Source organism: Mobula birostris, chromosome 6 (genome assembly GCF_030028105.1).
Source record: "Mobula birostris isolate sMobBir1 chromosome 6, sMobBir1.hap1, whole genome shotgun sequence".
Taxonomy (NCBI): Eukaryota; Metazoa; Chordata; class Chondrichthyes; order Myliobatiformes; family Myliobatidae; genus Mobula; species Mobula birostris.
The window spans coordinates 169,857,422-169,875,879 of NC_092375.1; the positions used below are offsets into that span (position 1 = coordinate 169,857,422).

The 18,458-nt window shown below is 39.0% G+C and overlaps 1 long non-coding RNA gene across 1 annotated transcript in view; it reads right to left on the minus strand.

Annotated features, from left to right (window-relative positions):
* Positions 1-971: 971 nt before the first annotated feature.
* LOC140199574 (uncharacterized) overlaps positions 972-18,458 on the minus strand; it is a 28,095-nt gene continuing 10,608 nt past the window's right edge. The window contains exons 2-4 of the long non-coding RNA XR_011886448.1: positions 17,047-17,186; positions 12,800-12,951; positions 972-3,083 (exon numbers count right to left, since the gene is read on the minus strand). This is a non-coding gene — a long non-coding RNA (uncharacterized lncRNA). The remainder of the gene's footprint in view (positions 3,084-12,799; positions 12,952-17,046; positions 17,187-18,458) is intronic.

Genomic DNA, 18,458 nt, shown 5'->3' on the forward strand with positions numbered 1-18,458 from the left:
TGATCATTTCAAGGCGTAGTTAATAGTTAATAACATTGTTATGCATCTATAGTCATTTAAAGGCCAGGCCAGCAGTGATAGCAGATTTCTTTCCCTGAGGGACATTAGTGAAACAGATGGCTCTAAAGACAATCTGTAATTTCATTGTTACTATTATCGATACTATTTTTCTATTTGTGATTTGCTTAATTATATAAACTTAAATTCTATGATAGGATTAGAATTAGTCCACTATTCAGCTTCACCAAGGTGAATATCTTCTAATGATGCACATAATCAACTGGTTTCAGTAGTCCATTTAACTAATAAAGGTTAAATAAAAATGCCTGTGTTTCATATTCTGCAAGTATACTGGTTTGCATCAGGCATATTCTGAATTTAATGGTACCATATACCCATTCAATGAAACTTCACTTTAAGTTTTGTTAAGGTCTTGTTTCTTTAATTTTGGCAAGCTATAGACATTGGGCAACTTAATACTGCAAACACGAGGAAATCTGCAGATGCTGGAAATTCAAGCAACACACACAAAATGCTGGTGGAACGCAGCAGGCCGGGCAGCATCTATAGGAAGAAGTACAGTCGACGTTTCGGGACGAGACCCTTCGGCAGGACTAACAAAAGGTCTCGGCCCGAAACATCAACTGTACTTCTTCCTATAGATGCTGCCCGGCCTGCTGTGTTCCACCAGCATTTTGTGTGTGTTGCTCGGGCAACTTAATATGCTCGTTTATGGGTGACAAGATTTTAGTTATATTTTAACATCTTTGAATACTTATTATCAATATTAATTGCATACTGCCTGTGCTTCTACATCACAAATGAAATGTAAATTGCAGCAAATGATGCATTACGATCTACAGAGCGACAGCAAATGTTCTAATGTAAGATTGCACAAGTAGACTCAGATTCTGAGTATAAAAAAATCAAATCACAAAAAGAGTAGGCACTTTATAAAAGTATCCATCAAGTGTTCAGTTTATTATTAGCAGTATAAACCATGGGTAGTGAAATTAGGTTACTGTGCAGGATCTCCTTACTGTCTTCAGCTGGAGAATTGAGCAGCAAGAGGAAAGCGGCATCATTTCAGTGTGATTTATTACAGAAAAGGAGGTCTACTTCAAAATAAAATTCTCAACACTACAATATAGGTCACACTTATGTGGAAAAGTAAAAAGGATACATTTAGCAAAGCTGTATCAATAGATAATTTCATAATACATCAGTATGTTTAATCACTTTATAAGGTTAGCACCACTGTCATTTTATGTTGACACATTAAAAAAGAAATTTGTTTCTATGGAGAGCAAAATTGTTTAATGTTGATAAAACCAATCACTGCTCTAGATTTAAATTCACGGTCATAGGTCGCAATATTAACATTCATTTTTAACAGTATTCACAAAATGATTTATTCATAATTAGGCTTCATAATTTTAACATATATATTAAGCACATTAATTCTGTGATATTTCAGCATTTGCAAACATGAATAGAAGACTTTCATTGAAATCAAAACAACATTATTTCTTTGAGGCTGTACAGCAGCAATTTGGACACAGGTCTGGAAGCTCTATCTCAGTATCTGAAATTAATAGTATCAAAATAAGCTGCAGAGAGTTGTGGACATTCATCTCCATGATGGGAACTAGCCTCCATAGTATCCAGGACATCTCCAAGGAGTGATGCCTCAAAAAGGTGGCATCCATCATTAAATACCCACATCACCCAGGACGTGGCCTGTTCTTATTGCCACCATCGGGAAAGAGGTACAGGAGTCTGAAGGCACACACTGAATGATTCAGGAACAGCTTCTTCCCCTCTGCCATCCCGTTTCTGAATGGACATTGAATCCCTGAACACTACCTCAGTTTTATTCTGTTTTTGCACATTTTTAATTTATCTATAATATACTGTATACATATACTGTAATTCACAGTTTTCCCATTGTTATGTATTGCACTGTACTGCTGTCACAAAGACAAAAAATTTCACAACATATGCTGGTGATATTAAACCTGATCTTGATCATTTATACACCAGAAACTACACTCAGACTGGCCAGCATTCAGCAGCTATCCCAGTTTCCTTTGAAAAGGTGGAAGATATCATACCAAAAAGCTGCACTCCTTAATAATGAAGTTAAGAACCTTGAAAAAAAAGAATCAATGCAGCAGAGATGTGGTTCCTCAGAAGATTGCTATGCATATCAAATACGGACAGGATAACCAACGAAGAAGTTCTACAGAAAATGAAAATAAAGCGTACATTACTTAAAAAAGTAAAAATTCAAACAGAGACATTAGAACATTTAGTTACAACTGGAAAGCTGGAAGGTAAAAGAAGCAGAGGCAGACAGAGAATGAAAATGATAGATGGAATAACATCATGGTTAGAAACAGGGGAGGCAACAACTACAATTCGGAGGGTCAGGGACCGTGATGGATGGAGAGACATGATCGCCCACGCCAAACAGCAAGGCACCTGAATGATGATGATGAAGAACCTTGAAACAAGAATGAAGAATATGTGATATGTTTTCGAATCAGATTATGTGACTTAGAGAGGAAGTTGGAGCTGTTTCCATCCCTGAACTAATATTGGCAGGTAACACTTGGGATGTGAGAGCATTTATTCAGACATTTCCCATTGCCTTTGAGTCCACAATACCTGGGAAATACTCAGGTGGATTCAAAGAGATCAGGATTTTAAAATACTCAGATCTTCATTTCAGAGCAGACTGTTGAACGCTTCTGCTCATCCACTACATGTTGATCCAGACATGTAAATAGTTTGATTGATTGATTGCACTTTCTGGGGCTTTTCAAACTGTAGAAAGGAATGTGTGAATCCAAGTGTCTGTTATGAAGGTAATTATTTCTGGTCACCATGAAATCAGAAATTTTCCACTTTACAACCATATTATCTTATTGTTCTTCAGGGTCAGCAGCCTTTAGGTTCGTTATTTGTCACATCATATTCCGTGCGGAAACACATGGTGAGGGTGTTCGCAGACATGTTCAACCTCCTGCTTCAACCGGAGTTTTCCACCTGCTTTAAGAAGACTACTATGATCAGGGTACCTAAGAAAAACAAGGCAACGTGCTTTAATGATTACCACCCAGTGCCATTGACACCTACCTTCATGAAGTGCTTCAAAAGGGTTGCCATGGCACACGTCTACTCCAGGGTCACAGACAACCTCAACTCATTGCAATCCACTTACTGCTGAACAGATCTACAGTGGGTGACATCTCCCTGACCAGACAGGCATGTCTGGAGCATCTGGACAGTAAATGCTCCTGTGCTATTGTTTACTGACTCCAGGTCCGCCTTCAATACTGTAATTCCCAGCAAATTCATCTCCCAACTCCAAGACCTGGGAGTCAATGCCTCTCTCTGCAACTGGATCCTTAACATCCTGACCAATAGACCACAGACAGTAAGGATAGGCAACAACACCTCCGAAACAATTATTCTCAATACTGTTGCTCCACAAGGTAGTGTCCTCAGCCCTCTATTATTCTCTGTACACTCATGACTTGGTGGCCAAGTTCTTTTCTAACTCCATCTTCATGTTTTCAGATGATACCACTGTACTGGGCCACAGCTCAAATAATGATGACTCAGAGTACAGGAAGAAAACAGAGAGCTTAGTAACATAGTGTTGTGACAACCCTCCCGATAAGTGTTGGTAAAAGAAACCAGCTGGTCGTTGACCTCAGGAAGAGGGATGGTGCATATGTACCTATCTACAACGGTGCTGAGGTTGAAAAAATTGAGAGCTTCAAATTGGTCGGAGTGTTCAGGGACAGTTATTACCCCTAAACCATCAGACTCTTGAACTAAAGGGGATAACTTCACTTGCCCCATCACTGAAATGTTCCCACAACCTATGCACTCACTTTCAAGGACCCTTCATCTCATGCTCACAATATGTATTGCTTATTTATTATTATTTTTCTTTCTTTTCATATTTACACAGTTTGTTGTCTTTTTCACACAGGTCGAACGTCCAAATTGATGCAGTCTTTCAATGATTTTTTTTACGGCTATTGTCCTATTATGGATTTATTGAGTATGCCCAGAAGAAAATATCTCAGGGCTATATATGGTGATATATGTGTACCTTGATAATATATTTATTTGATCTTTGAACTTTTGAATGAACATCACTGACAGTCTATCCTGAATTACCACAGCCAAGAAAGTCCACCAGCGCCTCTACCACCTCAGGAGACTCACGAGATCTGGCATGACCCCATCGACCTTCATCAACTTTTATCCATAGAACGCATCCTATCCAGGTGTATCATGTTTGGCAACTGCTCTGCCTATGACTACAAGAAACTGCAGAATTGTGGACACAACTCAGCATCGCAGAAACAAGCCTCACTTCCACGGACTCTGTCCGTACTTTTTGCTGCCTCGACGAAGCAGCCAGGATAATAAAAGACCCCACACACCCTAGACATTCTCTCTTCTTTCCTCTCCCACTGGGAAGAAGATACAGAAGCATGAAAGCAGATGCCACCAAGCTCAAGAAGAACTTCTACCTCACTGTTAGATGAATATCGAATGGTTCCTTAGTACCATAGACCGTTGACCTCACAATCTATCTTGCACCTTACTGACTACCTCAGTGCACTTTCTCTGTAGCGGTTTCTCTTTATTCTACAGTCTGTTCTAGTTTACTTTGTACTAGTTCAAAGCAGGGTGTATGATTTGATCTGTATGAACAGTATTAAAGAGGATACAAAAAGTTTCTTCAGATATAGCAAGTGTAAAAGAAATGCAAGAATGGAGATATCGGTCTGCTGGAAAATGATGCTGGAGTAATGGGGGTTGCACTGAATAAGTATTTTACATCAGTCTTCACTGTAGAAGATACTAGCAGTACGTCAGAAGTTCGAGAATGTCAGGAGAGCAGAAGCGTGTGAAGTTGCCATTACTAGGGAGAAGGTGTTTGGGAAAGTGAAAGGTCTGAATCTGGGCCAGATGGTCTGCACCTGAGGGTTCTGAAAGAGGTGGCTGAAGAGATTGTGGAGGCATTAGTAATGATCTTTCAAGAATCAATTGATGCTGGCATGATTTTGGAGAACTGAAAAATTGCAAATGTCACTCCATTCTTCAAGAAGGGGTGGAGGCAGAAGAAAGGAAATTATAGACCAGTTAGTCTGACGTCAGTAGTTTGGAGGATGTTGGAGTCGATTATTAAGGATGAGGTCTCACGGTATTTGGAGGCACATGATAAAGTAGTCAGCATGGTTTCCTTAAGAGAAAACCTTGCCTGACATTAGAATTCTTTGAAGAAATAGCAAGCAGGATAGACAAAGGAGATCTTTGGATGTTGGATTTTTACAAGTCCTTTGACAAAGAGCTACACATGAGGCTGCTTAACAAGTAAAGTGCCCATGGTATTTATTACAGGAAAGAAACAAGGATGGATAAGGCATTAGCTGATTAGCGAGAGGCAAAGAGTGGGAATAAAGGGAGTTTTTTCTGGTTGGCTACCGGTGACTAATGGTGCTCCACAGGGATCTCTATTGGACTGGTACTTTTTACATTATATGCCAATGATTTGGATGAAGGAATTGATGGCTTTGTGGCCATGTTTGCAGACAATGCAAGTATGGATGGAGGAGCGGATATTTTTGAGGAAGCAGAGAGGTGACAGGAGCACTTAAACAGATTAGGAGAATGAGCAAAGAAGTGGAAGGTGGAATACAGTGTTGGGAAGTGTATTGCCACGCACATTCGTAGAGGAAATAAAAGCAATAAACTATTTTGTAAATGGAGAGAAAATTTAAAAATATGAGGTGCAAAGGGACTTGGGAGTCCTCATGCAGGATTCCCTAAAGGTTAATTTACAGGATGAAGAGATTGTGGATTAGTAATGATCTTTGTGGTGAGGAAGGCAAATGCGATGTTACCACACATTTCAAGAGGACTAGAATATAAACGCCAGAATGTAATGTGAGCAGTGTTGGGCTCCCTATCTAAGAAATAATGTGCTGAATTTGAAGAGAGTTCAAAGGAGGTTCATGAAAATGATTCTGGGGTTGAAAGGCTTATCATGTGAGGAGCGTTTGATGGCTCTTGTACTCACTGGAATTCAGAAGAATGATGGGGGATCTCACTGAAACCTACAGAATGTTGAAAGGCCTCAAAAGAGTGGACGTGGAGAAGATTTTTTCTACGGCAGGAGAGTTTAAGACCAGAGGACACAGCCTCAGAATAGAGGGACATCCATTTAGAACAGCGATGAGGAGGAACTTCTTTAGCCAGAAAGTGGCAAATCTGTGGAATTCGTTGCCATAGGCAGCTGTGGAGGCCAAGGTGGAAATTGATAGATTCTTAGTCAGGATACAAAGGGATACAATTGAAGATTAGTCAGGGAATGAAGGGATAAGGGAGGAGGTAGGAGACTGGGGCTGAGGAAAATGGATCTGCCGTGATAAAATGGCAGTGCAGTCTCGATGGGCCAAATAGCTTAATTCTGCTCCTATATCTTAAGGTCTAATGTAAGACACCCTTTTCACTGTACCTCAGTGAATGTGACAGTAATAAACCAATTCCAGCTCAATTTTCCAACATTTAGAACCTGAATAATGCCCAGTGTCAGTCTACCAAATAAAGAAAAAGTGTGTCCCTTTTTACAATTCCCATATGAAAGACCATATCTGCTGCCAATCTTTCTTCTCCCTTATAAGACCATAAGGCATAGCAGTTGCACTTGGCCATTTGGCCCATCAGGTCTGCTTTGCTATTTCATCATGGCTGATCCATTTTTCCTCTCAACCCCAGTCTCCTGCTTTCTCCTCATATCCCTTCATGCCCATTATCTTAGCATGTTGATTTCTTTCAAGAGAAGGTCTTCTATTTAATCTTTCCAATGGCATTTGCAAACCAAATGGGAGTTAAGATTGGTCCCCCAAAAAAGTAAATGTTTAAGGTGATGATAAATTCAAAGATATATCCAAGTTGGTAAAAGTCAGCATTCAAGGGCACCAGTTATATCTGCCAGAATTTTAGCCCATGGAATTATGGGCCAAATACTTCTTAGCTGTATATATATTTGCTTCTCTCCTTAGAGAAATAGCAGTTGCGGCATAGTTAAGTTGAAGTTTAGTTGTTATTCAACTATACACATGAATACAATGCTTCTCTGGGGCCAAAGTGTAAAGTAAGTACCCACAGTCACATACAGCATACAGCACATAAAATTATGAAAGTAGAAGAGCATACAGTTACAATGTTTTTTTAAAATAATAACAATATAGCCCAAGTCCCTAAGCATTAAGGCCTGTAGATTGATGGTGCATGGATGGTGTTCTAGAGCCATGTTTCTGCAAGAATAGCCCATACAGTTCCTCATTTCAGGCAAGTACAGTGACAGAAAAATGCAATCCAGCTTGTCTTCCTGGGAGCAAACACTAGAGGGCAGCACTCAACCCAGTACAGAATCCAGCTGCACACAACCAGCTCCGGCATCTCCTTCCCTGACAGCCACAATAGGCGACACCGAGGCATGAAGGCCTGGTCCACGCAGCTCCCTTGCCATCAGTCTTTCCAATTAACTAGTGATTTGGACTCACAGTATTCTACATTACCAATAGTCCAACAGGGTCTTCTGATCACAAGAAAAATGTCCAAGCCAATCATTCCACATCTGTGGGATCACACACAGCCTCTGACGCCTTCATCCCTGGGTGGCTGAAGCAGGCTGCAACACGGGGCACAAGTCCAGCTCCATCACTATCCAGCAACTTGCTGGTGGGGTAGAACTGCTGTACTAGTATCTACCAGTGTCTTGTGCTGACATAAAGGATGAGCAATTTCACCTTTGTTTAGACCCAGAGAGGCAGCTGCATTCAAGCGCACTGCCATCTTACCGGCAGTTAATGCTGTGTTTGATTAAACATAATTAAGTTGAAATAGTTGTGCCTCATTACGTGCTTTTGCAAATCTCATCTTGGCTCTTCTTCCATACTTACCCAGCATTAACATCTATTTGTCCATGAATTTCCTCTGCACATGTAATCTGAGTTACTAAGATTAATGTTTCCCTTCTTTGTATTTGGATGCTAAATGATTATCAAATGGACAATGTAAGGGAAATACAAAGGGAGGATCTCTCTTTCTCTTACATGCACACACACACATTTAAGTGAAAGTCCCAGATACATTAAATAATGGTTATAAAATTTTGCATGTTCCAATACTAATGACCAAGACTTATTCCCTCTGTTTAACAATACAGCAAAGAAATTCTGCCTCATGATCATCTGGTGGTGTGCTGTTTTATGTTCAAAATGTCTGACATTGTTTTCTGTTCTGTTATGTATTAAAGCCTATTCCATGTGCATTTGTTTAGATGAATTAGTTTCAAAATAGTTTTTAATACATTTCAGTACGTCAGTGAGGGCTTGTCACAACATGTAAACTACTCCTATATAACAAACCTAATGCTTTCACTGGAACATGCAGTAGTAATTACACAGCAGTTGATAATTCAAAAACTTTGTGTTCCAAACTTCCTTTCCTTCTGCACTGCTCCTACTCTTTATTTGTCTTCATACAAGAGTTATCTATGGAATCACCATATCTAGATGTACTTTATGGTGTTCAATCACAAACAAGAGAAAATCTGCAGATGCTGGAAATCCAAGTCAACAATACTCTTTTCCATACATGCTGCCTGGCCTGCTGAGTTCCTCCAGCATTTTGTGTGTGTACTTTATGGTGTCCACTGCAGGAGACCTTGCCTATTCACCTGAATTTTATAGTATCTTCCTCTTACTATTGGTATCTCTAGGACCTTTGTTGTACATTAGAGACTTTTTTTTCCAGGTAAATCTATCATAAGATTGAAAATTAACATACATCATGTTTGTACATTTGTAAATCCAGCTATCAAAGTCCTAAATAGGGGCAAGGCTAACTTTGACGACATTGGGAGAAGCTGTCTGCAAGTAAAGGAATATCAGGCAAGTGGAAGAGTTCAGGACCAGCGTGTTCTTGTTGGAGTGAAGAGCAAAGGGAGCAAGATTTGAGAATGCTGGCTAATTAGATGTAGTGAGGGTCCGGTCAGGAAAAAAGAGGCATATGTGAAGTATGGGCAGCCAGATTCAAGTGAAGAGTATGAAGAATGTAGGGGTACACAAAAGAAAATAGGAGTTCAAAAGGGGGCCATGAGATATCACTTGCAAAGAAGACAAAGAAGAATACATAAAGATTCCATAAGTATATAACAGGCAAAAAGGTAGCTAGGGAGACAGGTCTCCTTAAGGATTAGTGTGATAATCTATGAGTCGACCCATGGGAAATGAACAAGGTCTTAACTGAATACTTCACTTCTGCAGTTACTGTTGAGAAGGATATGAAAGCTAATGAGTTCAGAGAAAACAACAATCGTATTCTAGAGAATTTCAATATCATGAAGGATGAGGTATTGCGAGTCTTGAAATGCATAAAGGTGAATAAATCCCTGGGGCCTACCAGGTGTACTTAGTTGTTACAGAAAGCAAGGGAGAAGATTGCTGGGACCTTGGGAAAGGTAAGATTATCCACATGGAAGACTGGTGGAGAGCTAATATTGTACCTTTATTTAAGAAGGGGAGTGGGGATAAACCAGAGAACTATAAGCTAATGAGCCTTACGTTTGAGATGAACAAGTTATAGGAAAGGATCCTGAATAACAGAATTTATTTGCAATTGGAAAGGCAAAGAATGATTTGGGATATTCAGCAAGGCTTTGTATGGGTCATAGCTCACAAATTTGATTGAGTCCTTGAAGAGGATTGATAGGAACAGGGTGGTAAATGTTGTTTATGTGAATTTTAGCGAGGCCTTTTTACAAAGTTTTCCCTGGTAGGCTGGTCTGGAGGGTTAGAACACATGATGAGATAGCAAATAGGCATGGTGGCAGGAGGTGGAGGGTGGTGGTGGAGTGCTGTTTTTCAGAGTGGTAGAAGGTGACCAGTGGACCACTATGGAAAGTCGCATGGATTAGTGATGGAGTCTTCATTAGATTAGAATGAGAATGATTAGTCAATTTACAAAAATCATCAATATTGGTGGTAGTGAGGAATTTTGTCTAGGATTACAACAGGGCCTAATCAACTGTGAAAGCGGGAAAGGAAACGGCAAATCAGACGAGTGCAAAGTGATGGATGAATGGAAGTTATACCAGGGCAGGAAGTACAGAGTGAGAGACAGAACCTTAGAGGTGTTATAGGACAAAAAGACCAAGGAGAAACAGTACAGACTTCCCTGTAGGTAGCATGGTGAGGAAGACAAATTGCATACTTGCCTCCATCGACTGAGGCAGTGAGTTTAAGAACGGGATATCATGTTAAAGCTGCACAAGACATTGGCAATGCACACTTGGCACACTGTATGCAGTTCTGGTCACCGCACTACAGGAAGGATGTAATTAAGTTAGAGGAAGTACAGAAAAGATTAGTGGAGATATTGCCTGGATTGGAGAGCTTACGTTATAGAGCAATTGGATATGTTGGGTCTATTTTTCCTGGAGCGAAGGAGGTTGAGATGTGATATGATAGAGTTATAGAAAATTAGGAGATAGGATAGATGGCCAGCATCTCCTCCTAATGATAAATGCTGTCTAAAACCAGAGGACACAGACTGAAGGTGGGAGGGAGGAGGTTTAAAAGGGATCTGAGGAGTACATTTTTCATAAGGAGCAGATGGTATCTGGAACATAGTGCCAGAGGCAGGAATAGAAACAACATTTAAGTTGCTTCTGATTGGGTATTTGAATGAGAAAAGCATAAAGGGATATGGAATTAATGTAAGGAAGTGGGAATAGTGTACCAGACCTGATGGGTCAGGTTGAACATGGTAGGCAAAAGGGTCCACTTCTGTGCTGTACAACTCTATGTCGCTGTAGCTCAATGAAAATATCCTTTAGAGGAAAAAAACAATCAAAAAGACAATCGGAAACCAGAATCTACAAAGAAAATCATCTTTATGAAAATGTTCTTTCACCATCAAAAGTTATCAATGAGTCAACAACCATCAGAAAAAGCAATCAATAAGTATCCTCAAGATGACTCTGAGCAGCTGTAGCAAATCCTTGTGTAACTCACTGTATGCAACAAAATAATTTTTTTAATGAAACATCAAACTCACTATAAGCATAATAATTCTAAATTCCAATAATTCCATTGTCATGTAGCCCTGACAGTGGCTCCTATGATAAAGCCAATTTCTGCTGGCCATATAGTACAAAGAGATCGATGGTTCATAGTGCCTGGAATTATGTCAGACGACTAGATAACTTCATCTAAGAGACTGCTGAACAGCGTGTCTTCACATATCTGTTTAAAAATGTATTTGCCTGTAAACCCTTAATACAAATCTGCCGTTTCATCCATCTGTCCAAAGGAATTATTTGTTGCTATCTCGATGTGTGAGTGCATATCAAGAAAAAATGAACAGCAAAGAAATACGTATCAAAAATTTACAGAAGTTGTCATAAGTTATTCACCAGCAAAAAAATTATCAATGCATAAATGGCAACCATAACAAAGCAATAAAATCCATGTTAACATTTCTGACATCATGTTCTGCCTCTGTAAGTAAAACAGTTACTTCCTGCAACACTTTTTATATCGTTCTAGAGCTATCATGTTAATTCTATTACAGATTTAGTTTTCTCTGTTCTGACCAAGTCCGCCCTGCTTAATCTCTGTGGACTATAAGCCCAGATTTTATTGGGGTTTGATCGCGGTTCCATGTCGAACTATCAGCATTTACCCACAGAAATCAAGAACTTGCTGGCTGGGCTGAATGGTGATCTTTAGGTTTCATTTTGCTGTTGAAAGTGACATGGAGTCCAATAGTGAAAGAGGAATGTGTTTCACAACATTTACAATGGGGAATCTCTTCTTGGAACTTGTGGTAGATGTGAGGTCAATAGAGATTTGACAGCAGCGAGGGAAAAGGTAAGAATAAGGTAAACACAAGAGATTCTGCAGATGTGGAAATTTTGAGCAATACATACAAAATGCTGGAGGAACTCAGCATGTCAGGCAGCATCTATGGAGGTGAATAACAGTTGACCTTTTGGGCCAAGACACTTCATCGGGACTACAATAAGGCAAACATTCTTTTGATTATCTGTGTCTGTTATGTTTTCTCAAGTTGCAGTATTTGTTTTTACTTCAAAAAATATTAAACTATTTAATTTGAAGAGAAGAACTTCTTAAGGTAGAAGGGATTTTAATCATGGTTTCATCCTTTTGTTCCATTTAATTTCTATATTCTGCTCGACCTAACAAAATAAAGTTATGCAATTTCACTTTCACAGACGTATAGTAATCAGAAACTCCATGGAGGTTTAAATAACCTGTGCCATTTTTGTTTCATACGAAATAAACAACTGTTACTCCTTGCAGTGAGTAAAAATAGGGAAACTACACACACTGCAAAATAGTTTAGTTCTTTGAAAGCACTTGGTGCCTGCAGGTGTGCTTATGAATAGTGTGCTTGTGAACTTTATTTTATTACAAGAGTCGATTGAGTGTAAATTAGACCTGTGTGACAAAGGAAGATTTAAAAATTTTTAGTTGTTTCACAGTTACAAACCTTTGATGCAACAACTTAAGTTTAAACTTTTAAAATATTAAAAATTTGGTTACTGTTGTTATCTTTATGGGGTCATCAACAATAGTCATCTCACATAACTGTTCTGGCAATCTCATATATTAAGGGCAGCTCACAATGCTCAAAACCTGCAGGAAAAATAAGAATTAAAAGCCTGGAGTGTTACCATAATATTTCATCCAGACCAGGACTGAATATCTTCTCCAAACAAGCAGGTGGTTAGACAAGCTTGACATATACTCTTAAGCTGCTTCCTTTCATGGTGAGTGAACATAGCCGGCAACAGTCAATTACTTCAAAAGACTGCAGTATTATTTTCTGTAATAACACAAAGCAAGGTAGTTACCAGAATCAGTGGATGTCTCTGCCCACACTAAAAAATTAATTCCCAGCAAATCTCTGCAGCGATCTTTATCACAGTATCCTCTAAGCCTCAATGCTTTGGAGCTTTGACTTTAACAAATTGGCAGGCTGCACAGCTTCTTATTTTAAAATCTAAGGCTCTATGTCCCTGAGATTCTGTTCCATTTCTGTCATGCTTCATAACTATAAAAAATAGCCCATAACTATAAAAAATAGCCAAAGATTTTAAGTTCAGTGATTGGGAGGTGCTATTCAATTACTGTGCGAAAATACAATATCACTTACTATCATTTCAGTATTCTTTTTTTATAAAAGAAAGCATTTGAAGCAGACTGTATGTACATTGTGACAATGCCATAGCCAGCTAGCTAATTCTCCTCTCCATTAAGCTTTGTGCCCACAATGCCATGTCCCCTTCCCTGCTTGATTTTATGCACGTTATACATACATATGTAACTACCCTTCACCACACTGCACTTTTCAGGAGAAATTACCTGGAGACATAGTCATAAAGTTATTACAGCACAGGAAACAGGCCCTTTGGCCCAACTTGTCCATGCCAACCATTCCCTTACTGAGCTAGTCCCATTTGCCTGTGCTTGGCCCGTGACCCTCTGAACGTTTCCTGTCCATGCATCTGACCAAACGTCTTTTATATGTTGTAGTTGTACCACCTCTGCCACTTCCTCTGGCAGCTTGTTCCATATACCCACCATGCTCTGTGTAAAAATATTGTCTTTCAGGTCCCTTATAAATCTTTTCCCTCTCATTTTCGGTTCCCTTAATCTGGGGAAAAGACCATGGCTATTCACCTTATCTATACTCCTCATGATTTTATGAACATCTATACCGTCATCCCTGAACTTCCTGCGCTCCAGGGAAAAATGTACATGTTTATCCAACCTCTCCTTAAAATTCAAACCTTCCTGTCCAGGTTACATCCTCATGAATCTTTTCTGTACTCTTTCCAGTTGAATGACATCCTTTCTGTTGCAAAATGACCAGAACTGTACATAGTATTCCTAACATAGCCTTACCAATGGCTTGTGCATCTGTAACATGACATCCCAACTTGTGTACCCAATATTCTGGCCAATGAAGGCAAATGTGCCAGACAGCTTCTTCACCATCCTACCTGTGTTGCCACTTTCAAAGGACTATGTAACTGCAACCCTAGGTCCTTCTGATCTAAAACATTCCTCACAGTCCTACCAATTATTGTGCAAGTCCTGCCCTGACTTCTCTTACCAAAAATACAACACCTCGCTTTTATCTGAATCAAACTTTCTTTGCCATTCTCTGTCCTACTGATTCAGTTGATCAAAATCTCAACAAACAACACCAATCCATGTGGCCACCAATCTGAAAAAACCGCTACCACCACCTCCTGTCTCCTTCCATTAAGCCAATTTTGTATCCAATTGGCTAACGCCCTTGATCCCGCATTATCTCACCTTCTGGAGCAGCCTACTACGGGATACTTTGTCTTTGCCTTGCTAAAGTCAATGCTGACAATGTCGACTGCATTTCTCTCATCCATCTTCTCCGTTACAACTTCAAAAGCCCAATTTAATTCACGACATATGGTTTCACACATACAAAGTCATGCTGATTATCTCTAATCAGTCCTTGCTTTTACAAGTGTCTGAGGATCCTGTCACTCAGCATCTCCTCCAGTAACATGCCCACTAACTTTAGACTCACCAGTCTGTAGTTCCTAGATTTTCCCTTGAGGTCTTTCTTAAATAGAGGGAAAAAAACTGGCCACTTTACAGCTTTCCGGCACCTCTCCCATGGCTATTGATGATATGAATATCTCTGCTGGGGGCCCACAATGTCCTTGCTCTTGAGGAATGAAGTAACTGCAACTTACATTCTCTCGACTCTTTTTAGTAAAATGTCTACTTAGTAAAGTGATTCAGTTTGTTATGTTTTACACTATTTGACGTAAGTTGTATGTATGTTCCACCTCTGACCAGTATTATGAAAAAATGTTGTTTAAGGGTAACCTTTGTCAAGAATAATTCCTAAGAATAATTATTAAACAATCCTGAAATATGGCAGTGAACCTTAACAGCACAACTAAATAACATGCAAATATTCATGAATTCTATCTCACTGGTTTAGATATAGTTATCGCTTGTTACTCTGCTGGCACTTAGGGCAGCAATGAAGGTCCTCCATCTCTGTCTGTCCTTTACCATCTTCTCTATTGTGTCCCAGGTGTGGTTCAGGGTCCTCATTTCGGCCTCTACAGCATGGCACCAAGTTGTCTTTGGTCTCTTGCATTGCCTCCACCTTTTCAGGGGTACTTTGGCAGTGTTCCGGGTTTCCTTCATTGTGCCAGTAGATTCCTCTTGGTTTTCACTTCTGTCAGTCATGCATCTCCTCGGTGGAGACTCAGGAATATTGTCACGCACAGATACAGGATTCTTCATTACTGTTTCCACATTCGTAACCATTTTTTTTAACCAGCTTAGGGTTTTTAGTCCTGAGCTGATCCCCTGAGCCCGAGGGACTGGTGGACCACTCTTAATCTGGCCTCTACCTTTTGACCTGTTTGACATGGGTGACCCTACTGAGAGTCAAACCACAATACCCTGACTCCAGCCAACATAGCTGACTGGGTCATTGAGGCATACAAGCCTCCAAACCCTACAACAAGGTTGTGGTCCTCTTGGAGGTGGTTTAGATATAATCAATGCTAAAATGCATACAGAGCATCTTTATGTCCAAAATTCTTCGGAGGAATGAAAACTGTTACATAGTCCCGATCTTTAAATGTTAAATAAGTTATATGCATAATTTGGCATATTCAACATTGTTCAAACGAAATGAGCTATCATGATTATGAAGCTGCTACCTGTCCAACAATTATACTTCGGAAATGTTTTCCCCATCAAAATTATGTGTCCGGAACCCCATGTGATGAATTTCACAGAATAAAATCAGAAGCATTCACTTAACAGAGTGACTCAGAGTGACTCTTTTGTAAATCTTCCAAACAATCACAATCTTGTTTATCTCAGTCCATCGTACGGAAATACTACCAACGCTTATATCATCCAAAGAATAAAACAATCCTCTCAAATATTTCATTAAATGAAGGAGCATATTTATAACACAACACAGTGTTCCATAAAGAGTTAGCAAATAATTGTAAATGAATAACATACGTTCTATTTGCTATATTAAATGCTGCTTGTTTTTTCAGATAATGTAGACTGAAACAAAAAGAGTTACCCAATATATTTTACAGCCAACAAAATACTTTCAGAACATTGTCAGTTCTGTAATGTAGGAAGGATGGCAGCCACTTTGCATACAGCAAGTTCCAACAAATCACGATGTGATATTAACCAGATAATCTGTTTGAGACTTACTAATTGAGCCATAAACTGATCAGCCGGATTAACAAGAATAACCCTCTTGCTCTTTTTCAAAATAGAGCTACTTGATCATTAATATCCATGTAAGAACTGACAGGGGGACCTGGCATCCAAGAATCATCACTCCCTCAGTATCACACTTTGTATTGGCCCAGACTACCTGGGACATCTCTCAAGTGGAATCTACACCTATAAACTTCTAGGACAGAGGTGACAGTCCTCCACTAAACCACGGCCACACTTAAGAGCCATACGACCACCCAGTAAATACAAATTGCCTGGATTTTGCCAGTAATTCCACACATTTACCATGCAGAGTAAAACTCCACTAATCTGTAATCTGATGGTTCAGAAATCTCAATAGTTCAGTGTATGGCTCATCCAAAAGTACAGTGTTTTCACAAGCTGAAACTCACCAGTTCTACTTCCTGCTCTATTTAAACTTACTGGGACTCAGTTTCCTGCTCCTTCGAAGAACATTAGAAGCAGCAAAAAAAAATATTATAATACTGTATTGATGTTAACAAAAGTGAATTAAAAGGTTTGTGTATTGATTGGACTAAAGCCCAATTGTCCATGAAATCTGCTACTCCAGGTACTGAATTATTTGAAATATGGCAGATTTGGGTCAGTAGAAAGAATACTTCGGTCTCAAACTTACCAGCTAAACTCCACCAATGGTTTCCATGTTGGACTTCACATGCCATTCAATGAACAAGCAGCAGCCTGCTGCAATTCTTTGATACTGATACTGGGATCTTTTCTCAAATCCTGCATTTGATCTAAATTTCAATTACTTTACTGCAAAAAAAAGATACATTAAGTTACTCAAATTAATTATTTGTGCTTACTTTAATGTTTGTAGTTAATTAAGAGTTTTGAAGTATCATTTAATACTATGAAAATAAAGAATTTTTAAAATCTTCTTTAGTTATTCTTTAATATTACTGAATATCACAAGAAAATTTGCAAAAAAATGACAGATTTGCTTCGTCATCTACCATAGATTATCATGAGTTTTTTGGGTGGGGCTAAACCTGCTATGACTGATATCACACTACTTGCTTTAGACGTTTTCAGCCAATAAGATCAGCCATTTGTATCCAGTCCTGACAAATTCATACTATGAACATGAGTAGTATGCTTATGTAATGAGTCCCACCTCACATAATACAGTGCAACTAAGTTCTTATCGTTAGCCATACATAGTTCTGCATAAAATGTGCATGTTCCAATTTTTTCTGTTTCATAAGAGAACGAGGAGTATTGTTTTGAAGATAAAAATACCAAAATCTTTCATAATGGTGCATAAAATCTTCCATGAAGAGCTGAAGAGCTTTCTGTAATCCCCTGGGCTTTCTAGTTCAATTCCTTTTCAGTTCTTTTGAAATCATTGGAGATGTCAGTGTTATATTTAGGAGCAAACTTATAGGTAATTTCATTCTAAAAAAGGAACCATAACTTTTACTTTGAAAGCAAGTCTTAGAAAGTAGGTCAACAAGGTGTCATTTGACACTATCATTTTAAGCAGGAATCTGCACATTGGGTGGTTCCAATGACAAACAAATACTATTGAAATGCTGTGTTCTTCATTCTCAAACCATTTTGAGTAGAAAAAAAAATCATATCTCCTTGAGGTCATTCCAAACTATATCAGATATAGTTAATAAAAGATGAAAAAGGTCAGTGAAACTAAAACAGATAATATTATTATTAGTTATTATCTACATTATTTATAAGCTGCAGTTTCATAGCAGTGCTCTCATTTTTGAGTTTGAAATTTGTGATTCAAATCCCATACAGGAAGGTAGTTCAGGTTCATTGCATTGAAATACTGAAGAAGTGACTGTATTAAATAAGAAAAGGTGAGTATTCACTGTATCCTACATAGCTAAGACCGAACCATCCTCACTTAAATAGTTTATATGGATGTTATCATATTACTGTGAGTTTTGTTACATAGTTTTATTTATTTATTGAGACACAGCGTGGAACAAGCCTTTCCGGCCCCTTGAGCCATGCGCCCAGCAATCCCCGATTTAATCCTAGCCTAATCACGGGACAATTACAGTG